The sequence below is a fragment of the Anas platyrhynchos genome, chromosome 1 (assembly GCF_047663525.1).
Source record: "Anas platyrhynchos isolate ZD024472 breed Pekin duck chromosome 1, IASCAAS_PekinDuck_T2T, whole genome shotgun sequence".
NCBI lineage: Eukaryota > Metazoa > Chordata > Aves > Anseriformes > Anatidae > Anas > Anas platyrhynchos.
This window is the reverse complement of record NC_092587.1, coordinates 124,906,658-124,928,423: the sequence shown is the minus strand read 5'-3', so window position 1 is coordinate 124,928,423 and position 21,766 is coordinate 124,906,658. Positions and strand designations below refer to the sequence as shown.

The 21,766-nt window shown below is 46.6% G+C and overlaps 1 protein-coding gene across 3 annotated transcripts in view; it reads left to right on the top strand.

Annotated features, from left to right (window-relative positions):
• Window positions 1–21,766, top strand: part of AGPAT3 (1-acylglycerol-3-phosphate O-acyltransferase 3) — an 87,218-nt gene that overhangs the window by 6,148 nt on the left and 59,304 nt on the right. The gene's annotated exons all lie outside the window — the stretch shown is intronic.

The window sequence follows — 21,766 nt, the reverse complement described above, 5'->3', positions numbered from 1 at the left end:
GGTTTTTAAAATTTTCAGAGGTTTTTAAAATTCACCTTGCCTGTAAAATGCTTTCGGCTAAAATTTTAAGCAGCAGTTAGAATTTGGACCAGATTCCAGATCCTTGCTGATCTTATCATTTTCCTTATCACTGGAATCATGGAGCCAAGGTGTTTTCAGGTATTCTGTTTTTATTATTATTATTATTTCTTTAGCTTTTCTGGCCACCCACTGGCAAGCTGTCCTTGAAGGAACAGAGTCCCATGTTTTCAGTAGTCTTTGTTCATGACTGACCCTTTTGAAACTTGTAAATGTTTTTCTCGTTGAATTTGTGTGGCGTCCCTCTGTGGAGAGGGCAGCTCTTTGAAAACAGATGTGTTTCGTTTACAGCTAGCACTGAGACAAGAAGGTTTTTATGAGCTTTCTTAAGAATTGAGATCGCTTAAGCTGCAATAAGTACCTTAAGTAATGTAGTTTGATTTTTGTCTCCTCAGGTTCAGTTGTTTTTGACGGTGGAAACTGAGCTGGCTAGCTTAACTTTCCACTTGCATTTTCCCCTAAAGTCTGTCTGTGATGATGGTTCAAGACCTATCACCACCAAATGCTGCTGGATCCCTTCCAAGCCTTCCTACCCAAATACTCGACCAGAAAACAATCGATGAGCTCCCTGCTTCTGCACACCCAGAAAGTACTGAGTTTGCGTTTGTTTCCTTAAAGCCCTACAGCAGTCTGTCTTGAGCTGAGCTCCAAAGGCAGGAGCACTCCTGCCCTACAGATCTCCTGGATGCTGGAAGTTGTGTGGCTGCAGGGTCACAGGATAGGATCACAGAACATCCTGGGTTGGAAGGGACCCATGAGGATCATTGGGTCCAGCTCCTGGCTCCACGTGGTACCAGCCACGAATCAAATTGTATGCTTAACATGTTCCTCTGCTCTTTCCTGACTATTATTTGCTGTCCTCTGGAAGGGATGTATTCAGTCTGGGTGGATCTTGGCTGTGACCTGGTGTAGATATGCCTCTTTTCTACCTGGATCATGCTCAGCCCAAGCAAGCACATTCAGCCTTGCATTTTAAATTAACATTTTGATCAAAATGGCATTTCTTCAACTTGCTTCTTGCAGCTGAGGCGATGGCTGTGAGCTGAGCACTGTAACTATTCATGAGAGAGGTTTTGGAGCGTGGTCTTAGAATGAAGATGTCAGCTAAACGTGTGTATGCTTATGCTATTAGAAGGGTACAGTTAACAAGCAAGCTGTCCTGTGCATGTAGAGAAGCCCTCTTGATGATAGTTTTATTTTGCTTTAATCTATAAACTTTTGCTGGCAACTACCTACCTGAAAGGAAGGCATGTGGAGCTGGGGGTCAGCCTCTTCTCGCAGGTAGCTGGTGATAGGACTAGAGGGAACGGCCTCAAGTTGTGCAAGGGGTGGTTCAGGTTGGCAATGAGGAGACATTTCTGCTCAGAAAGAGCAGTCAGGCACTGGGACGGGTTGCCCAGGGAGGTGGTGGAGTCACTGTCCCTGGGGGTGTTCAAGGAAAGGTTGGACGTGGTGCTTAGGGGCATGGTTTGTGGGTGACATTGGTGGTAGGGGGATGGTTGGACCAGGTGATCTTGGAGGTCTCTTCCAACCCTAATGATTCTGTGATTCTAAGGAATTAAGCTTTACTGGCTGAAGAGTTTCACTTTAGTCTGTGTATTATAGGTTTTTTTGGATTATCAGTAGCAATATTATGCTGGCCAATGAGGTGATGCTGATATTAAATGGAATTTCTTGTAGCAGCTTGGAAAGTAGGCTTTGTAGCTTTCCAGGATTCAAAAGTATTAATAGCTGTACTGGGGGAAAAAAAAAAAGGCAGGTTTCCTTGGTTTGCTGTACAGGGGTGCTCACAGCATCATCTTTGTTATATTTCACAGTAAAAGCCAGGTAGACGGTGTTCATCATCACTGAAATAATAGGACTTGCTGTATGAAACCCGTTTTGAGCTTTAACTCTTTAAAACAACATGCCTGTATTTTTTTCAAAGCCATGTAATCTCTTCCTTTTTCTCTTGTAACATTTTTTAAATATGCCAAACCTTAAACATTTTCCACAAATGCAGGGATCTCGGTTTCTTCAGGCTCCCTGGCTCTCAGTAAGCACCCATCTGGTAGGTCGATGTTTGGAGGTTGAACCTTTTCCTTTTCTTTGAAGGCACCGCGAGTGGGCAGGCAGCGCTTCACATTCGTCTGCGCTACTTCTTCAGACACCGATTTAAAGGCTGCCTCGATGGATCCCCAAGGAAGACATGAACCTCCAGGAAGAGTTATCCGTGGATAGCTTGGCTTGCTGTGCCTGAGAAAGGAAGAGGAGGAGTTCTTGTTTGAGGGAAACAGTCAAAAGCTTTACAGCTCTTGGCATTGCATTGGAAACTAATGCTGGTTGCTCTTCACACCCACTACTGCTGCAAACCAAGGAACATCCGCTGAGGACGTGGTTGGGTTTATAGCATCAGAGTGAAGGAACGTCCACAGAGAACGTGGGTTTAGGATTGGCTCCACACATGTTTCCTTCCCTGATTTTATTTTGAATTAAAATCTCTGCGTAGATGACTTTTTTAACTGAATATGTAAGCAAGTTGAAAGCAGGCGTTTTACTGTCTCTGATTTGTGCTCGTGCTTGGTTTAGCATTTTTTTCCTTTTTTTTTTTTTTTTTTTGAAAAGATGGTGCTCTCATCCTCCTTCAAGAAAATGTGGCTTTAAGTTGTTTGGAAAGGAACGCCTACTATATTGTAACTCTGACAAGGAGGCACGTGGGTTAGGCGAAGGAATTGCTGGCTTCTAAAGGGATGAGTTCAGGCCAAAAGGCTTTGAGAAGGGCCTAAATCCTGCTGTGCAGTTTGTAAGCTCCCTTTATGACCCTCACACATTCTGTTCTACATGTGAGCCGAGCGGTGTTACGTAGATGCTTTCGCTGGCTGACCTGAAATAACCAACTGAAGATTTCCTTTTGTTTTTTTTTCTGTCTTTCCCCCTCCTTCAGCAGGCCTGTCCTTCTTGAGTTGGTCGGTGTTCCCTTTCCTGAGCTCTGGCTGCACAAAGAGGGCACAGAGCCATGTTCCCCTGTGTTCAGGTTTCTGCCTGACCCGGCGGCACGACGTGGGGCTGAGGAGGAGAAGGAGAGAGCTCCTGGGTGGGAGCATTTTGTCGCAGGGCAGATGGGGCTGGCTGGGTACCACACGTGTGGTTGGCTCCGTTCTCCTCCCCAGCGCATGGGGACATCAGCACTGAGGAAAAGTTGGCAGCGTCTTTTCCAGTGGGATTGCAATTCAGTCTGGAAGGGGAGGAGCCCATTTGCTGGCACTCTTAATCCCGCTGCCTGAACAGGATCAACCACAGCAGCCTCACTTTTTGGTGATATCACTGCCTGTGTTCGTTTGTGCCTCGATGCCTCTTCTTTAATTATGTTCATTAACAGATCTGACCTTCCCGAGGTCAGATCTGTGAGAAGAAATGGAAAAAAGTCACCGGGAAGTCTGGAGAAGGTTACCAAAGGGAAGGCTTGCAGAATGAAGTTTCCTCTATGAAGAGGACACTTGAAAGCCTGCTGCAGGGGAGAAGGGAGTGATCTGCTCTCCATGCCCGCTGTAGGGAGGACAAGAAGTTACAGGTTGACGATGCAGAAGGGAGGGCTGGAAAGCTTTGGAAAAAGCTTTCTGTTGCCAAATGGAAGTTGTGAAATCTCTGATGCTGGAAAGAACTCAGAAAGAAAGGATCCTGGCAGATGCCTCCGGGAAGAGTCGGGGCTTGGTGCTCCCGCTCTGGGGACGAGGGTGCTGTGTCCTTTGTGGGAAGTGCACCGTCATTAGATGTGGGCGAGGGGCAGGGAGGAGCCCGAGGACAGAAGTTCTGGCAGCCCTCCCATGTCCTTTAAGCTGCTGTGCAGAAACGAGCGGGTTGAGGATGAGAAGTTGGTGTTCGTGATGAAGCCAAAGGTGACGGAGAAGCTTGGCTGTGAAAGGTTGAGGACAGCAGGGTGAGGTGACCTGCTGAAATCCCCTCCAGCTGTGCGTGCTGTGCTTTTGTTCAGACAGAAGCTCGTGCTCTGAGCTTGCTCCCTAGCAGCCTGGCGTGCTGTAAATTCCAGCACAGGGCAGCGCAGACCGGTCTGTGCATCAGACCGAAAGACCCTGGAAGGGTTTTGGGATTTTTTGCTCTTCTGGCAAGGGGTCCTTTCAGACAGCGGCTGCCTCACGTCTGATTTTCGAAGCATGTGGGAACAATCCAGTTGTGGCCCGCGTGTGCTCCGTGCAGAAGGTGGAGCGAGGGAGGCTGTGCCGACCTTACAGATCAGCCTGAATCCGGGTACCGCAAGGGCCGTGCTGCCTGCTTCCTTTGTTTGTGCTGTTTTTCAGCCGCTGAGCTCTCGGTGAATTTCTGTGGCACTGAATTAATTCCTGACGACCAGCCAAAGTACCTCAGAGTTGCTCCGGCCAGAAGCTGCAGCTACCAGCGATGTGTGGAGGGCACTAAGCAGCAGCTGAAAGGCTGGGTGAACCTCACGGAGAAGTAGCCAGCGTGTGCCCTCGGAATTTCAATGCAAGCTCTGGTTTGCTCTACACGAGAGCACTGCTTGCCTTTTTGGCATTACAGCCACTGCGAAAAGCTGGTGGGTGCTGGGGTAGTGTTGCAAGAATGACAAGTGATGAATTAAAATCTTGAGTCAAGTTTCCGGCTCCCTGTACCGGCGAATGAGTATTAGGAGACGAAGGAGCAGAAAATGATGGGCTGCGATGGTCTGTCACTCCGTACCAACAGCAGACAAATACCATCCAGCTTCCTGAAATGCCTCCTTTTATGCGTGGTATGCCTAAAATTGTTTGGCAGGACATATGGTCTTTGCATGTTGGTAAAACACAGGCGATCTAGGATGCTCCACACAAGGAACTTCTTGTTCTTTGTGTTCTCTCCTCGGCGGTGGCCAATGCCTAACCTTGGCAGTGCTGCACCGCCGTCAGCTGCATCTGAGAAACTCATTGAAAGTGTGGGTATCTCTCATGGAAATGAGACCCAGCTTGCCTCCTTATGCCTGCGAGGAGCCTCGGTCTTCCTGCCGCTGACTGTAGAGCGTGTGCATAGGTAGGAGAGACAGAAGAGATAAATTAAGCCTCTATTGAATGACTCAATAGCTTTTGTGTGAGTTCGTAACACGCTGCTTTTTAAAATGCCATATGCTCGTATGAGAGGGGAGCCCTGCTGCGTTTCTGCCTTAATTCCAGAGTGCCCTTAAAATGTGATCCGATGAGATGGAAGCGTTGCGGATGCTAACGTCTAGTACACGGATCCCATATCTTGGAAAACCCTGATTTATTTATTTTTATTTTTTTTGCAAATACCGCAATATCTAGGGTTCGCAGATATGATGTAATCCAGTGGAATTACACCTGTGAGAGGATAGCAGCAGCAGAAAGCTAATGCCCGTGCTTCGCCCTGCTTGCTCTGACAGACCAGCGAGTCCTCATTAGCTGTGTGCTTCTCAACTGGAGAATAATTGTTGTACAAATTAAAAGCCTGCTGCACTCACACAGATCCTCCCTGCAGCTGCAAGTGTCCTACGGCAGCGGTGTCTAACAAGTCCTAACAGCATCACCTGCACGCCGGTGATGGTGAAGGGATTTTTTTTTTTCCTGCCCCCCAGCTGAATTGCTGCAGGAAACTTTAGTGAAGAAAGGGGGTGGGTCTTCCCAGGCAGGTGAATTTATGCATATCCGCCTCATCCTGAAATCTCGGTGTCATTTTCTCTTGTTCACCTCTCCTTCCTCTTCCTCATTTGGTTCCACTTAACTGTGGGTTTTGTCAGGGCTCTTTTTAAGCATTTAATTCAGTTGCCAAATTGCAGTAAGGAGCAGATAAGCCTTATGCTGTGTTGCATGATAGATGGAGTGATTGTGCTAGCGCTGCTTAATCTTATTCTCTGCATTTGATTTCTGTATTTCCAGCGTAATTGGATCAGCTTTTCTTTATTGTACCTCTAACCATTTCTTTTCCATACTGGCCGTGCGAGGAGGAGGGGGAGGAAGGAGGAGCACGGAGGGAATGAAAAGGACTTCTCGCTACTCCTGTGTTTTCTTGGATTTGGGTTTATGTGTGCATGTCCACTGATGCTGGCAAGAGGACCACGGACCAGGCCTGAGGTGTGAGGTCTCCAGGGCAGGTGGGACTGGGCTGCTGAGGGGTGAGGATGCTTTCTGCTCCGCCTGGGGCTGGGTGACCTCGGCCTGGGGCTGCGGTGCTTCTCCCTGAGGCTACAGCCTGCATAGATAGTGCCAGTATTTCGGCTATAAATGAATCCAGAGGGGTTTGGGGAAGGGTCTTTGCTGAAACAGAGGAGGGTGTGGGGGGACACGCTGAAGGGAGAAGCTGTGCAGAGTCATCGGCTCTGCCTGTCGCATCCTTGCACTCCTTTGCACTGAATTCCTGGAGCAGATACCTCCCAGCCTCTCCTTACGTCTTCTCCCACCTCCCTTTCTCCACCCCCTCACCCACAGCTCTCTCCCTTTTGCCGGGTGGAAGTGAGTTCAGATCTTGAATCTGCTCGTCGCCAGGCTCTTTTCTTTCCTCCAGCACGTCCTCGTCGCGTTGCTTCCTCTTCTGGTAGAGGACGGGAGGGCAGAGCTGTCCTCCAGAGCACTCGTGCAAGCGTCTGAGAGCCGCTTCCCATTTTGAGGGTGGCAGTGTCTCTGCTTTTTCCAGGGAGTCCTAGTTTGCTGCTTCGGGTCTGGATGCAATCCTAATTTATGTAGAGATCCTATCTTAAGACTCGTTCAGATGTTAGCTGTGCACAGACAGCTTTGCAGATCCTGTGATGGAAGTGCTAGTTTCTGCATGCCGAGGGAGTTGTGTAAGCTTGCTGAAGACCCTGGTTATATTGGCCAGTTCTCAGCGGCAGCTTTTTTAGTTATTTGATGAGAAGGTATTTTGGGAAGGAGCATGTAATCGGGTCAAAAATCAAACTTCAGCAAAGGCTGACTTCTTGTGTACGGGTATGTTTCGGTTGCTGGGTATTACGATGGAAGAATTAAGGTGCTCTAACTCATTTTTACTGGTGGCCTTTCCTCTGGGTGATGCGTGGCTTTCCTGACATGATTTCATGACGGACTACCACGCACTGATTTCTGCTCTGTGTTAAATGTACACTGACTGTGTATCAGAAATGTTTGGCTGAAAATAATAAAGCCCAAAGGGGAGCAAAGCCATTTCCTTTTGCCTTAGTGTTTTTTGGCACATCAGCTGTGCTTATGCTTTGTCATGACCTGTAACATTCCTAATACGAGTCTGAAATTCGAAGTCCTGTCGGTAAACAAAGCAAAGCTGTTGTAAGATGAGGTGGAGTACCTCATCTTACACAGGAAGGATGGACTTTCATTTTAGGGACTTCAGGATGTTTCTTCTGGCCTGGAACCACTACTCTCAAAGAGCATTGGTTTCCCAGTGGTCTGGTGTCACATCAGTTGGTCCCTCGTGGATGTCATGGATATACATTGGACATACGTGAAAATGGCATTTGGTGCCTGTGTTTAAAAGCAGAGAGCTCCTCCATAAGCATTGGTAAGAACTTCAAAGGAACAGCTTTTTTTTTCTCACTGGTAGCCCAGAAATGCTCCTAATGACTAGGCATTTCCTCAGACCTCAGTTGCCTTCACCTCCCTGCCTCAGTGTTTGTCTGCATTTAAAGCCAAAACTCAAAGTGCCAATAAGCAAACACACCCGTGGGTCAGCGCGTGAGCTCTGTTTAAAGTTCCTTGACTCTCACAAAGATGTAATTTAATTGCTATGTAAATTGTTTAAGTCGCAATGAAATGAAAATCTGAGTAATCTGTAATAAAGGAGCGTTGCATGGATTCAACGCTGCGCACGTGGAAGCGTGAAGGCATATGAAGTGCGGCTTCAAAGATGTAGGCTTTGGTTTATGGGACTGGAAGTGCTGTAAACCCTAATATTCTCACTCTTGGCAGGATCAAAGTTTTTACTATGCATTAAATAGTTTCCAGGCAGCTGAGTAACACAGCGTCTGATTGTTTGCTTTCTTCCCTATTCCTGGCTGACGGTGTCACGGCTGTTTTAATGAAATAATCTTCATCATACCAGAGGCATGCTGTCAGACAAAATGAGCAAGGTAGAGAAGGGATTGCTGCAGTGAGATTTAGCTTCTAGTTTCCCACCGTCCCTCAGCACTGTACTTCCAAACTAATAAATAAATAGGAATACTAAGTGATAGCTTTGTAATACATCTGATGCTTTAAAGAAACAGAGGAAAACATCTCCGGTGGTTTCTGGCTTTGGAAGAATATTTGTCATGTGAAGAGCAAAGGCATTCCTTAGTAAAAATTACAATTAAAAATTGTAGTTGTCATAATCATTATCAAAATCTGAAATACTGCTTATGAATAAAAGAAACACAGTTAAAAAAACACCTTAGAATAGAAAGTGTGATATCCGTTTTGGGCTGTGGAAGGAACGATTAGTGCGGATGTGAAGACAAAGCCTCTGAAAAGTGGTCACATCAGTGATGCCAACTCAGGTAAGACTCGTGGAGTCTCTGAGCGTTGTTGGTCTTGGTGTCAGAATGCCCACCAGAAATTTAATTGATGCATGCTATTGGGTCATTAAGCATTTTGAATTTAAAAGCAAGACAGAACCACACAAGCAGCAACAACAACAAATAAAAACACGGAACCAAACAACCTCCCTATATGCAGATGCATGTAAAGAAATCTATGTAGATTCAGTTGTTTAGGGTTTTCAGTAAGCATTTCATGTTTTAAATACCTTTCCAGGAGGGAAGGTATACAGTGGAAGGAAAGAAGTGTTGTTATTTAACTATTTATTTCTTTTCTAATTTTTTTCATGTCCAGGGAAAAGGTGGAGTGTAGTTGGTGGAGTATGGATGGTGTATAGATTTAAGAACCAAGCACTAGGCAGAACTTTAAGCATAGAAATGAATAATTGGAAACCTTCCCCCAGTTCAGCAACATACGCACATCTCTTTAGTAACCAGCACTTCTTCAAAGGATGTTTAATCCAGGTGGTTGTACTGCTGAAAAGCAAACATCCTTTCCTTTAGAGCAAGCGCATCAAATGCTGGTTACAGTCATAGTTAATATTTGATTTCAGAAGAAAGTGTTAACTGTGTGTTTATTTTTACTGTTCCTTTATCTAAAATCAGCCAGGACTTTGCGTATGGGTCAAAATATATTCTGTTCAGGAGCGTGTACATTGTAAAGCAAACAGTCTTGATTACAACTGTGTTATAACATTATAATGAAGCGGGTAAAGAATACTGTAATTTGTGATTTCGAAGTAGTTCAAAGTGCATTTGGGGATTGTAATCAACCGCTGCTTTGTGGAGTGGCGAGTGGCTGGCCGTGGGGCTGAGCAGGTCTCCGTGGGGCGAGCAGAGCTCGGGCAGGAGGCGGTGCTGGAGCCTGGAGCACTTGGGTAGGTAGTGGCCGGGCAGGATGGCAACTTCCAAAACCAAGCGAGTGTCCTGGAGAAAAGCAGTGCCGAGAGCTCTGCTGTTCCTTGTGTCCACGTTACTGGATGAAGTGTGCTCGGAGAGAAACCTGCTCACGTTGACTTTTGCCCAGCGGTAAAACTTGTTGAAGGTTACGACAGTATTTCTCAGATCGATCCTTCTTTCTATCAGCAGCGCCAGGGTTGACCCAGGAGATAAAAGAGGGCATTTGTGTGTTTGCTTTACCTCTGCACTTTACCCTGGTTATGTGGCTTTTCCAAATGGTATTTATATTTTAAGCAATGTGAGATTGCGGCTGGATCTCTGAAGGATGTCCTGTATCGAATTCTGCAGAGAGTGGTGTTATGTAAATAGTGTTGGTAAATAATTGCTGTTCCTCTCTGGACGTGGTTGGGACCAACACGGGCTGGGTGCAGCCTGTTTAGCAATGCCTTCCTAATCGCTTGGCATGGCTGCGGCACGTGCAGTTGGACACGTCTGGCAGTAGCAGGGTGTGCAAGCATCTCACCAGCTGGTGAGACCTCAGGGAGCACAGCATCATCTGGGTCTTCCAGAGATGAAGAACAACGTGTAGACTTGGAGCCAGCAGTCCCTCTGGCTGCTAGGCTGGGTCACTGGTGTTCCCTCGGGTTCAAGCGTAGGTTGAACCTCCTGGAGGAGGCTGTGAGCTGGTCTTTAAGGCGAGTGCTTCCTCAGGTCACTGTTGTCTTGGAGGAGCCATCCGTGGGGCCTGCAGCTTGTTGGGCAGCACGCAGCGCTCTTCATGGATGCCTCTGAAGGCCTAAGTGTGTCGGTTTAGCAGCTGAATGTACTGCCTGTTACGTATGGAGTGGTGCAGCCTTATTTCTGTTTGTTCAAAGGGGATGGTGATTGGAGATTTCCACGTGATTATTAGGCTTGGGGGTAAGGAGAAGCTGGGAACTCGCAGGAAAGCAGTAGTTCACCAGCTTAACGCTTCTAAATATCTCCTACAAGTCCACTTGTACAACCGTCAGAGAGCTTAATCCATTTACTGCTGAATGCACTACACTTACGAGGATGCTTTATCAACGTGGAATTTTATTTCCCATGTGCCAGCAGTTGTTTTACCCTTTGTGTACATTGGTTTGTCATTTTATGGATTCCGTACTCCTGGAACAGCAAACATATCTTTTAATCTTTTCAACACTTAGGAAATGTTGTCTTCATGTATGAATTTGTTTCCGGTGATGATAATAAGGAGACAGATTTCCCCTTCCATAATATATAGAAATAAATAGATGCTGTGGATGTAGAGAGGCATCTCACATCAGTAGGATACTGATTTTGATTAGTAGGATACAAGTGGCTCTGTTGTTCCATTTTAGCCACTCTTGGTGTCTGGGAAATGAGGCTGAAAGGAAACCTGGCCCTGTGCTGAGAATGACAGCTAGGTGTGTGTGAAAACAGTTTGCTGACATTTTTATACCGTGACTGTTTTGCATCGAGCATGAGGGGAGGTTGCCTTACTGTGGTCCCCCCATCAGTCAAGTTCAAAAAAAAAAAAAAGTGTCTGGTTCCTCAAGGTTACACTGTTCATTTTTTCTCATTTCCCTTTTTCCTTTGTGCTTTTGTATGGAGAAAGATTTTTTTTTTTAATAGCTTATTTGGACAATGTTAGTTCTGCACAGTCAAATGTTGTTGTCTTTTTTTCTTTGATTTTAAAATTAAAAAAAAAAAAAGGCATGCTGTGAAATTAATCTGAAAAACAGTAGGTAGATTAAAAAAAAAAAAAAAAGACTACTCTTTTTAACCTGAATAATGGAGCTCCAAAGAGCAGGATGATTGGAAGCAGAGGAAAGCGCACACATGAGAAAAAAAAACAGTTTATATTTTTTATGAATATGCTGTTTAACAGATAAAAGCCTTTCTGCATGGGGCATGAGTAAACTACGTTAGTGTTTACTTTCGTTGAGTCATTCTGGAGTCGTTTGACTATATCTGTACGTTAAGGCCATTTTTGTCTCTCCTGGTATCTCTGGAGTGAGCACTGCTTGGGGAGTCTTGGTGCTGGTCCCTGAGCTGATCCGGGGTAGTATTGCAGCAGCTGTAGGGAGATTATGGGGGCCTGAAGGAGGAAAGGTTGAGGGGGAATAAACTTGCCTTCAGATGTGTGGTGGTTTTGTTGTTGTTGCTTCAGAGTGGAAGAAACTGTACGGATAAAACAGGAATGTAGGTGAAAAGCAAAAGGAGGTTTACAAAACAAAAACAAAACACATTTTTTACTTTCCTAAGACTTCCAGAAATCTGATTTTCCCTCAAACTTTGGGCTTTTGCCCGTGACTTATTGTGTGCATGTGTGATGCACTGTGTGCATTCTACCTCTTTTTCCCCTAATGACAGTGCTCAGTTACAGTGTAAGCTTTCTTGTAGTGTTTACCCACTTAATTTTTTTTTTTTCTGGATGTGATTTTTACAGCAAAGGTAGGAGTACACTGAGATCTGATGAGAGAAGTGATCTCTTAGGCCTCCCCCAGCGCGTTACCGACCGCGCAGTGCCTGGCAAAGGTGAGAGGAGCTCCGTCTGCTGCAGTAAATCACCTTTCTTCCCGTGTTCAGAGGCTCATTGCTTTCACTGATTGAGCTGTAAGCAAGACAAAACAACTTGCCTTAAAGCTTCCATGGCTAATGAATCGGTCAGTACATTTTGATTTGCTTTATATGGTTTCCCTGCTTAGCTGTCCCTGCCTCTGAGGTTCGGGTCTTTATGTCATGATGCGGCAAGCCTGTTTGATGTGGTTATTGTCACTTGACCCCATGGCTCTCGCTGGGAGAAGCCAAGAGAGACTTCAGGTGGGTAGTCCCGTGCTTCCTCTGCTTTTGTGCACCGATCCCTCGTGTGCTGGTGTCCCCTTTCCTTGTGCATAGATCACGCCACCTGCACGCATCCGATCCCCCCCCCGGAGCCGATGCCCAGGTAGGGTTTCGCTGCTGTGCCTCGTCACGGAGCTCAGAAGAGCAGAGTAAATAAACAAGGGCTGTATTGATCAAGGCAGCGTGTGGAGGAAGATAGGGGCTTTCAAAGGGCACCTGCTTGCACGTTTCCTTTGGCCAGGGGATCGCTGGTTAGAAGGGTTTGTCATCTGCAGGAACAGGCTGTGAGTGAGTGTGACTGGGGGTATTTTAGGCTGGGCATTTTCCTGGCTCGCTGTCAGCTGGCAGCGTGCGCCACCCGGTCGTGTCAGGGCAGTCGGTGTGCCACATGGGTGCCACCCTGCAGGACCTGGATTCCCTGCTGCTGGGGGCTGCACGGTTGAAAAAAAAATTTGCCATTGGAAGAGTGATCTGAAGCAAACATCACCTTGACTCCTCCTTGCTCTGTCTGCAGCCCAGTCTCCTGCACAGAGCTGGTTTCTCTTGTCCAGTTCTTCCTTTCTCCCATGCCTGTTCAACTAAAAGAAATAAGATGATTATGTACGTCCTCTTGATTTCTCCTTTTATTCTGCTCTTCCTCATTCTAGTTCATTAGCCGTATGCTTTCTTTGTTTCCCCCTGTATCTCCTGTGCTTTCTCCTTTTCCTATCCCACCTCCTTTGCTCACCTTGAGTCTTGGGTCACAAGCCAAAGGCAGAGGCTCTAAGAACCGACCCAAGGTTAACCCCATGTTTCATAAATCTGTCCTTCAGCTATGACTCGCCTCCATGAGAAGCATCCAGACTTGATTTCAAAATTGTGAGTCGTGAACACTGTCCCGGCCCTTGTGGGTTGTTCCAGCAGCTGGTGATCTCTGGTGCACGTGGCATGGAACCCAAATTTTTTACTTTCATCCAGAAACTGCTGGCTCTCATCTACCAACCTTTAGGCACGGCAGCTGTGTTTTATCTGCCATAAAACTTGTTTCTCTGTGGGGACTCAAACTGTGATAAAGTTTGCTTCATTTTTCCTTTTTTCCCTCCCCCCCCTCCTTGAAGCAGCTGTTATTGTTGGGTCTTCTGCTGAAGGCTTGTTCTCTGATGGCTGCTGTTGTTTGTGAAGCTCTGTTTGCACCTTTCAGCCTGTGAACGTTATCCTTGAACTCCTGAAGGCAGAACTAAGCATGGCAATGCAGCTGCATGATAGTCCCCTCTCCTGTTTAAGTCAGTCCCTTTTTTACACTCAGGCCCCGTTTCTTTCATTCCTCCCCGTGCTTCCTGACCATCCTCCTGCATCTTCTACATCTTTTGTTGCTCCCACTTCTTTTTCTGCCTCTTACAGAATTCCCTTACCTGCTTTGCTTCCCTTTGCTCAAGGACCGTCCCAGCTTCTGATGATGTGGGTATTATCCTCTTCACCATTTCCCCTGGACCTAATTTTTATACTTTTTGGGTGGAGGGACCGACCAGTTCGAAAGCCACTGAGCAAGTACTGAGAGGCTATAAAGATGGTTCTGCTCTTCAGACTAGCTTTGGAGGAAATAATGATCCCAAATCAGAAGGTTTTTCCAGCCTAGGGAATTTAATACGGACGTAGTGCCCTCCCTTTGTTTTCATCCCCTTGGTATTTAGAAATAAAAAACCTGCCTTTTTGCTCGTCCAGGTGGCTGTCGAAACAAAGCATTTGTGGGGAAAGTAATCCTTTCGGTCACCTGGGAGAAAAACAGTGGGGAAAAAAATCACCAGCGTTGATTCACGAAGCCTGGTGTTATTAAAATCCTTGATGGACAGGCTGAGTGCATTAGGTTTATTCAGACTCCAACAGTAAGGACCCACTTGCTTGAAGTCTTTTATAACTTGCGGGGCGTGAAATAAGTCATGGAAGCTGTTGATTTTTCAATTCACAAAGGAATGCTGGAAGATGCTTGAGGAGAGCGAGGCGAGTGCTTTCTTCCTGCCTTCACTTTAACAGTCTGCCTGTTGTGGGGGAAAAATGCTGCTTCTCTTTGAGAGGTCATTCCCATATTCAAATAACCATATGCAGAAACAGAAAACTCTCTCAGAGCAGGTGTCCAGAGATGCAACAAAAGATATCTGCTTGTATCTCATTATACCTGTCAATACAGAAACCTAGGGAGCGAGTCTCTGGTTGCCAGTAGGAGAAAGCAGTGCTGGTCTAATAAATACAATATCTGTAACAATATTAGATAAATACTGTTACGGATACAATGATATCGTTACAGCTACAGTGATAGAGCTGAACAATAAAGAAGAGGCCCACCGGGAGCACCTAAAGCATCATCTTTCTCACAAACTGAAAGCCTCTTTTCTGCCGTGTGGAGAAAAAGAACAAATAACTAGAACTTTAGGATGGGACACATGTGAAGCATTAGGGAAAATTAAAAGGTCAGGTTATGTACCGTTCGCATTGAGGTTAAAGCCTCGTGTCTCAGCTGACAGAAATGAGGTCAGTTGTGTTGTTTTATGTTTTCTCTCCTTTTTCAAAGAAAGGAAAGGATCTGCCAGTCTGGCATAGGAATAAAAACCCACTCTTGTTCCTTGAAGCCTCAAATTGTTTGGAACAGACTGTATTTTGTGAAAAGCTCCCGGAGCATATGTACGTTCACGATTTATAATTTTTCCTTATCTAGTTGTTTGCTTTGATGCTTGAAGAATACATCAATCCTAGAGGTGGGATGTTATTGCCATTGAAAATGTCACAGGTGAGGAGACAAGTGGCAAACTCGTGTTTGGCTGAACAAAGGTGTGCAATGTCTTTTTGCCCCACGATACTTCTCTGTCCTATTAAAGGGGCTTGGGAATACAGTTCATCAAAGCTAGAGCTGGCCTGTACCTTTCATTATGGGCTTAATTTAACTGATCTGTGACTTAGCTGGAGGGGCAGGAGGATGCTGATCGGATCTTTGTAACCAATAAAAACCAATTAGAGAACAGGGCATATTTATCAGACGTTTTACAGGCAAGAATACCTGGAAGCTTTATCTTGCGTGATGAATAAAGAATTCAGCTTCTGCAGGTTTCTTTTAGTAGTGGTGGCAAATTTTCATGTGAAGTACTGATAATGTGTTTTAGATAAGGGCTAGTGCTGTGTAAATACTTTTGTGCAGGCAAGTATTTGCATAAAATTTTTCGTTAGAGTGAAATAATCCAGAACACATCCACCTGATGGCTTTAGCCTTGAATCAACGCACTTGCGAGGCAGCTTGTTCTTGCAAGATCAGCGAGCTATAGGCTCATCACTTACCTGCTATTTGGTCTATCAGTGCTCTGGGATTCACTTCCAAGGAAGCTTTTCCAAGAACAGCAGGTTATGGCAGCTGTGAGCCCAAATCCTGGTTCCTGTGATTTTTCTACCTTTGCGTTTCCCATTTTGGGGTTGCTGTCGGGCAGCAAAGCGGAGCCATTGCTTGGTGGCACCATCCAGTCCTGAAGTTTTTGAAGCTGCAGCACACATCTGCGTGATCACAGAGCTTGCTTGCTCTGCCTGTTCAGTGCTGTGGCTTCTCAGCTGATCTGGGCGGAGGAAGAAATGCCAACTGCTGCTTTTGGATGCCCTTATCTGCAGCAGCCTCTCCGGGAGAGGTATTTGGATATGGAAATGAGCATGGCCTGATAGCAAGAGATAGCCACGCAGGGCAAGGGCAGCTGCTGGTAGGAGTAGAGCTGCCGTGTGCTGGAGGTCATCTTGGCAGAGCTGCTGCTGGGCTAGGGCAGCTCAGCACGGGGGCACGTGGGTGTGAGACTTCCCCTCCGCTTGGCTGGGAAATCGCTGTCTCCTGCTGCTCCTATGGCCTTATGTCTGTGTCTTGCTAATATTGTGCCTGCTCTTGGCACGAAGAGCCACGTGGCAGCATGCTGAAAGGCAGCAGTGGCTCCCAGAGGGTCTTAGGGTCACCGATGAAGCCTTCAGTTTGGAGCCATCCATCTCCCAAATGGGCCTCTCCATGTCTCAACAGAGAGATGGCACTTCACGTGTCTTGGAAATCAGCTCCCTGGCAGAGACTGGTGATGCAGGATCCTTAAACTCCTCCCAGCATCTTTGTCAATGAGAAAAGAACTTGTTTTGTAGGATGTTTCTCCTGCAGTTGCTGTGGGGGGTGACTTGCTTGCCATACCCTTGACTTCAGTGTTTCACAAGCAGTGTTGTTCTTGTTTATAAAGTGAATGGCAGCCTGGAGGGCTGCAGCGAGAGCACCTCATGGCAAGGCTTGATGCTGCAGTCTTGAATGCTGCTCTTCAGGTGCTTGAGATTGTCTGAGGGGAGGGGAGGAAAGGAGGAGGTCAAAACCTTGCATAGCAGGAGATGTGCAATAACCTCTGCAACGATTGAAGAGGCAGGAATTAGACCATGTAGGGTTCCTATGGGGAGCTCTGCTCTGCTGTTTTGGTCCAAGGGCTTTTTTAAGGTTTTTATAAAAACAACTTAATAGAAAACACTAAGTTTTATTGTTGTTGTTTTGTTTTGTGGGTTTTTTTGTGTTTTTTTTTTGCCTGTAACTGTATGAAAGTAACAGAGTGAAGCTAACAGTGCAGCCTTTAGGCCAGTGGACTATAAGCTGCTGCAAAAAAAATATCCCCAAACTAGTGCAGGTTTCATGAAATACAGCTGTAAATATGTCACAAGCTCGTTGCTTTTCAATGCACCACTGATACTATCCTTGAAAGAATTCTGATGGGTTTTCCTTTATCTTTGCTGTGTTTTCTCTCTTGGTGCTCTGTGCATATACAGTATCAAAAGCCTTGGGTTTTGCTGTTCCAGCACTTTGGAGTTGGAAGGGAAGTGCCCGTGGCTGGATTTCTAAGGGAATGCATTTGTTCCTTACGGGCTGTAGGATGTGCTTGGTTGGGGATGACAATTACAGCCAAGAGAACTGCACCAAAATGCTTTTAATTCGATGGTCTGCTCCTGCATCAGATTCAGCAGCTGTTTCGTAATATTGGTATCTTCTGCAGCGCTGTCCTCTGCCAACTCTCTCTTCTTTCCCGAAGGAGAGCGTGCACTGGTGAGCTGATTCATCAGCCCAGTGATTGGAGCTGTGTTCAAATCAGTTCCTTCCCCAGGCCTCAGAGCGTTGTCCAAACATAAACAGGAGTGCATGGTACAAAGGCTTTAGTCTGTAGCTCTGGTCAGGATTTTCCCTCAGCATTTATGAGGGTCCTGTTGTTCTATCTCCAACGAGGATATTTCTGTCCCCTCTTTCAGGCAGATTGCCAGATCTGCCTAGCCCATTCCCCGAATTTACATTTTGTTTCCCTTCTCTCCCTTTTTTTTCTTCCCTCTTTGGGGAGCCAACACCAAGGTCCACCAGAAGATTTACCTCTAAGTGGGGGTAAGTTGAGTGTGAGAGAGAGACCTGGTATCTCAGGTTGTAGTGGCTGATAAATGGTTTTGGTTGGGATTGTCAGGGTGAGCATCTAGCGCAGGAACTGGGAAAGCACAAAAACAGAACAAGTAATTACTGAAAAATTCTACCTGTCTCTAGAAATAACATTGAAGATCGGTGTAATTCTTTTTTTTTTTTTTTTTTTTGGTGAATATGGAGCAGGCAGCTTTGCTTGGTCTTCTGGCCTGTCTCTTAGCAGCATGGGTCTGGCAGCAGAGAATTGCCTCAGGTACCAGTGGCTGCATTGCTTGGCAGGGCACATGCAAAAGTAAAGTCGTACCCTTGCATTGAACTCTCTGTATAACTTGCAAATCAGCACAAAGTCTAGCAAGGAACGAATAAATAGGGGGAAAAGGGGGGAAAATAGGCTTCTACAGCAGTTGACCCTGAGCCCATGAGATCAGAGAGGGCTTCAGATCCTGAGAGGCTGATTAATGCTAGCTCAGTGTTCGATAACCTCTGGCTTCTTGAATGTCATGTTTGGAGGATGAAGTGGAAAATATACCCCTGTGAAAATGTTCAAATTCAGGATGTTGCTCAAACTGGAAGTCCAAAGGACCGTGTAGTTTGCTTTTCTGCCCTTATCAGTTGTTCAAATATATGCCTCGGTCTCTGACTTTTCTAGTAGTTGTAGTGACTGTAACTATAAAAACAAACGTCCACCTTGTGGGGAAAGGAGGATTGAAAAAGGCACCTTCTCAGCAGACACCTCAAACGAAAGTTTATTAAGACAACCAAGCCCAAAACAACAGAACTGTGCTCCACTATAACACATAGTACTCACAATGCCTTTTTAACAGAAAAAGAAATCTCTTCCCAACAGTGTGGTGCTGGGCTTTGGCCTGGGTTTTCGAGCTGTGGATTCTTCTGCACAGGGAGACAACCTCTTTGCCAGAGGAGTTGTGGCTGACTGTATCTGCACCAGTCAAGCGTGCAGTGCAGCAGGAGCAGGCCAGTAGATCAGGCTTCAGTTTTATGGGGTTTGTCTCCTTACTTTTCTTTGCATTCAGGTTAGCCTGCTCCCCAGACCCACGGCCCTCCCTGTGCATGCTCTGCATAAGGTCTTTGAAGAAAAACTGACCCATTGACCTCTGCTCCTTGGACTGTTCCTCCAGGAAGTGTCGAATTGTCACCTGTCCCCTTTCACAGGAAAGGTGCTAGCACATCATTTCCTTGCCACTAGTGCCTGTGTAAGCCTCTTGTGGGATCAAAGTTAATTTCTGTTCCTGCTCGCTTGAGTGACCCATTCAACCTGCTGCCTTAATCTCTTCTTTACTCTGAGATTGTTGTGTTTGTTTTTTTTTTTACCACCAGCTGCCCAAGGAGCACGACCAAATGACCAAACTCTCACCCTCCAGGACATTCTGTAGTTTGAGGAACAAGACAGAAGTCACAGCTTTCTCAGAAGTTTTGTAGCTGTTCTATCTCTGTCCCTGGTGGGCAGGTCTGGTCTAGCAGGATGCTCTTGCCCTCGAGACATGAAATGACCAGCAGTGGGCACAGAGCCTTTGAGTATGAAAGGTCAAGGCCTTCTGCCATCAGATGGCACCGCTGTCTCTGCTGTCACCAAATGAAACATGAGCAGCCCAGACCTTGCGCAAAGGAGGGGCTGTCACCTGTAAAATCGCACGACCTTCAGTTCCTACTACCAGTGGTGAGCTGATGTGGGGTGAGCGGGTCCAGTCTGGGTGTAGTCCAAGGCTGTCTTCCAAACCTTTTAGCTTAGCATGTGGGTAGTGTCAACAAGATAACCCGGGCCTTTGCTCTCGGTGGATCCCCAGACAATGTGCGTGTTGAGTCCAACCTGCTGCCTGGCCCGGAGCCACCATTAGGTAAGCAGTAGGGGCAGCCATTTGGCAGTCCTGCAGGCCTCAGGCCATGGAATGGGGTTTCTGGGCCATGGCCTCGTATCTTGCCTTGTTGAGGTGGAACGTGTTTCCTGGTCCTACCCCTGCAAAAAGTGAGTATTTCCAATTTCTTCTGAATCACAGGTGGCTACTGAACCCTCATGGGACTGAGAAAATGGGTGAGTCTTTTCTCAGGCCTTTCCATCCTCTTCTTGCAACTCCTTCCATGCTGAGCCTTCAGGGACCCTGCGAGACATCTATAGGAGGAGGATCATCACTAGGGAAGCATCAGGAATTGGCCTGGAGCACTGCTGCTCACCCTCGACGACCAAATGTAGTGAATGGCTTTCAAGTTTTCACACCTCTCAAAATATGAAAGAGGGAGCAGAGTGAAGGGAAGTGTGTTGCTGTGCTTGACTGCAGCAAGAGCTATTCCTATTCCAAAGAAATGGGAACATCCCACATTATGGTCACGGTCAACCATAGATGAAATTGAAAACACTGATGTGTGTAGTGCCTCCACCTTATTATCAGCGCGTACCCCACTCTGCTGGGAAAGTAGGTGGCCAAATGTGAGGGTCTTTGTGGGAAGCCCTGGAAGAGCTATGTTAGCAGAACGTGCTGTGTGCTTGGTGACCAGGACTGAGCAAGGCTTTTGTGCAGGGCAAGGAGTGGAGTGATACTTTCTGGTGTAACTGCCTGCTATGCCACGAGCAACAGCAATCTTTTGCCCTTGTGGAATAGCTTTTAAAGGCACCTCGGCCTTCCCAGTCAGACTGCTGATGTTTGTTTTGACTCTTAGCACATGCAAGATCAGTGCACTGCAATTCTGTTTGAACTCTTGTTCACACACCCTTCTTCCCTAGCGATGGGTATAGAAAAGCAGTGCATTTACCTGCGTTGGAATCAGAGAAGTTAATGCACATCCCTTTGTTTGGAGGTAGGGTTGACGATGTGCCCAAAGATCTGTGCCACTGATTACCAGTCCCCTTCTACTCACAAGTCATCAGTCTTGCTCCTTGGTTAGTTGGCCACCTCTTGGCACTGGAGATGCCTTGGCCCCCGTTCAGCATAGCATGATGAGCAATTCTGCTTCAGTGTGACTTGAGGTGTCACCATGCTGGGCCTTCTGTGAGGCTGAAGGGGTTGATTTTGCTGTAGAAAAGGACAATTGGAAAGAGCACATACAAAATAAAACTAAAAAGTGGCAGCGTTCAGCAGTGAAGAAGGCTACAGAAGAGGGAGGGCAGATGTTGAGGAAAGAGAAATGGTACTGAGGCAAGAGAGGCCGCAGTGGAAGATGGTTTATGAAGAATTGGGAGATGGCGGTTCAAGTTGAACACGAAAGCACACTACTTAGGGCTGTGGTGTGCCCTTGGCACTTTTCTCTGTTTAGCAGAGGGTATTCCAGGCATTGCATAAGGCTGCCGGAGTCTCCTGCTGACTGCTTGAGATACACTGGAGGACTTTGGGGAGGCGCGGCCTGCCTGTCGCATTGGATGCTGGTGTCGCCCGTGGGCTCTGGGGCGAAGCTCAGTGGATCTGCAGGTTTGGTTTCATCCTAAGGAAGTCTGGTATGTGCACACCAAAATCATCCTGTGACGGAAATCAGTGGCCATAAGCAGAAGTTATGAGGTATTCCCTCCAAAAGCAGAGCAGTGCTGTGGCTTAATGTACAGTTTTAGGTCACCTGAGGCGGTGGCTTCCTCAGTGCCTTTGCTGGCTATGGCTAGGTCTCAGTGATGGTCTTGCTGGGCTTTCCTTGCTGCTTTTTCCAGCTTGTCATACTAGGGGCAGGTGCTGGAGGTCTTGTTGCAGCCTTAAGTCCTCTGAAAGAAGCTATTTTTGTAGCCCATGTGTTGGAGACGATTCTCCGGACTGCAGCACTGCTGTCCTGGGAGTGACCCCCACCCAAGTTGCTTGTTTGGATGTGCCCTTGTGAGTCTGTGTGCCTGGCTCTCGTTAAGGAATCAGCTCGTATCTTTAGGATGTCTGCAGGGCTCTGCTCGGAGAGGCACGTTGGAGGGCTCTAGTACTGAGAGGGGTATGTGAGAGACTCTGTGTCTGTAATTACAAATGGGTTATACCTAGCTGCATGTTACTGCCTTTCAGTGGTTATACAGGTGGTTTCACAGGGTGTATGTGGTCAGT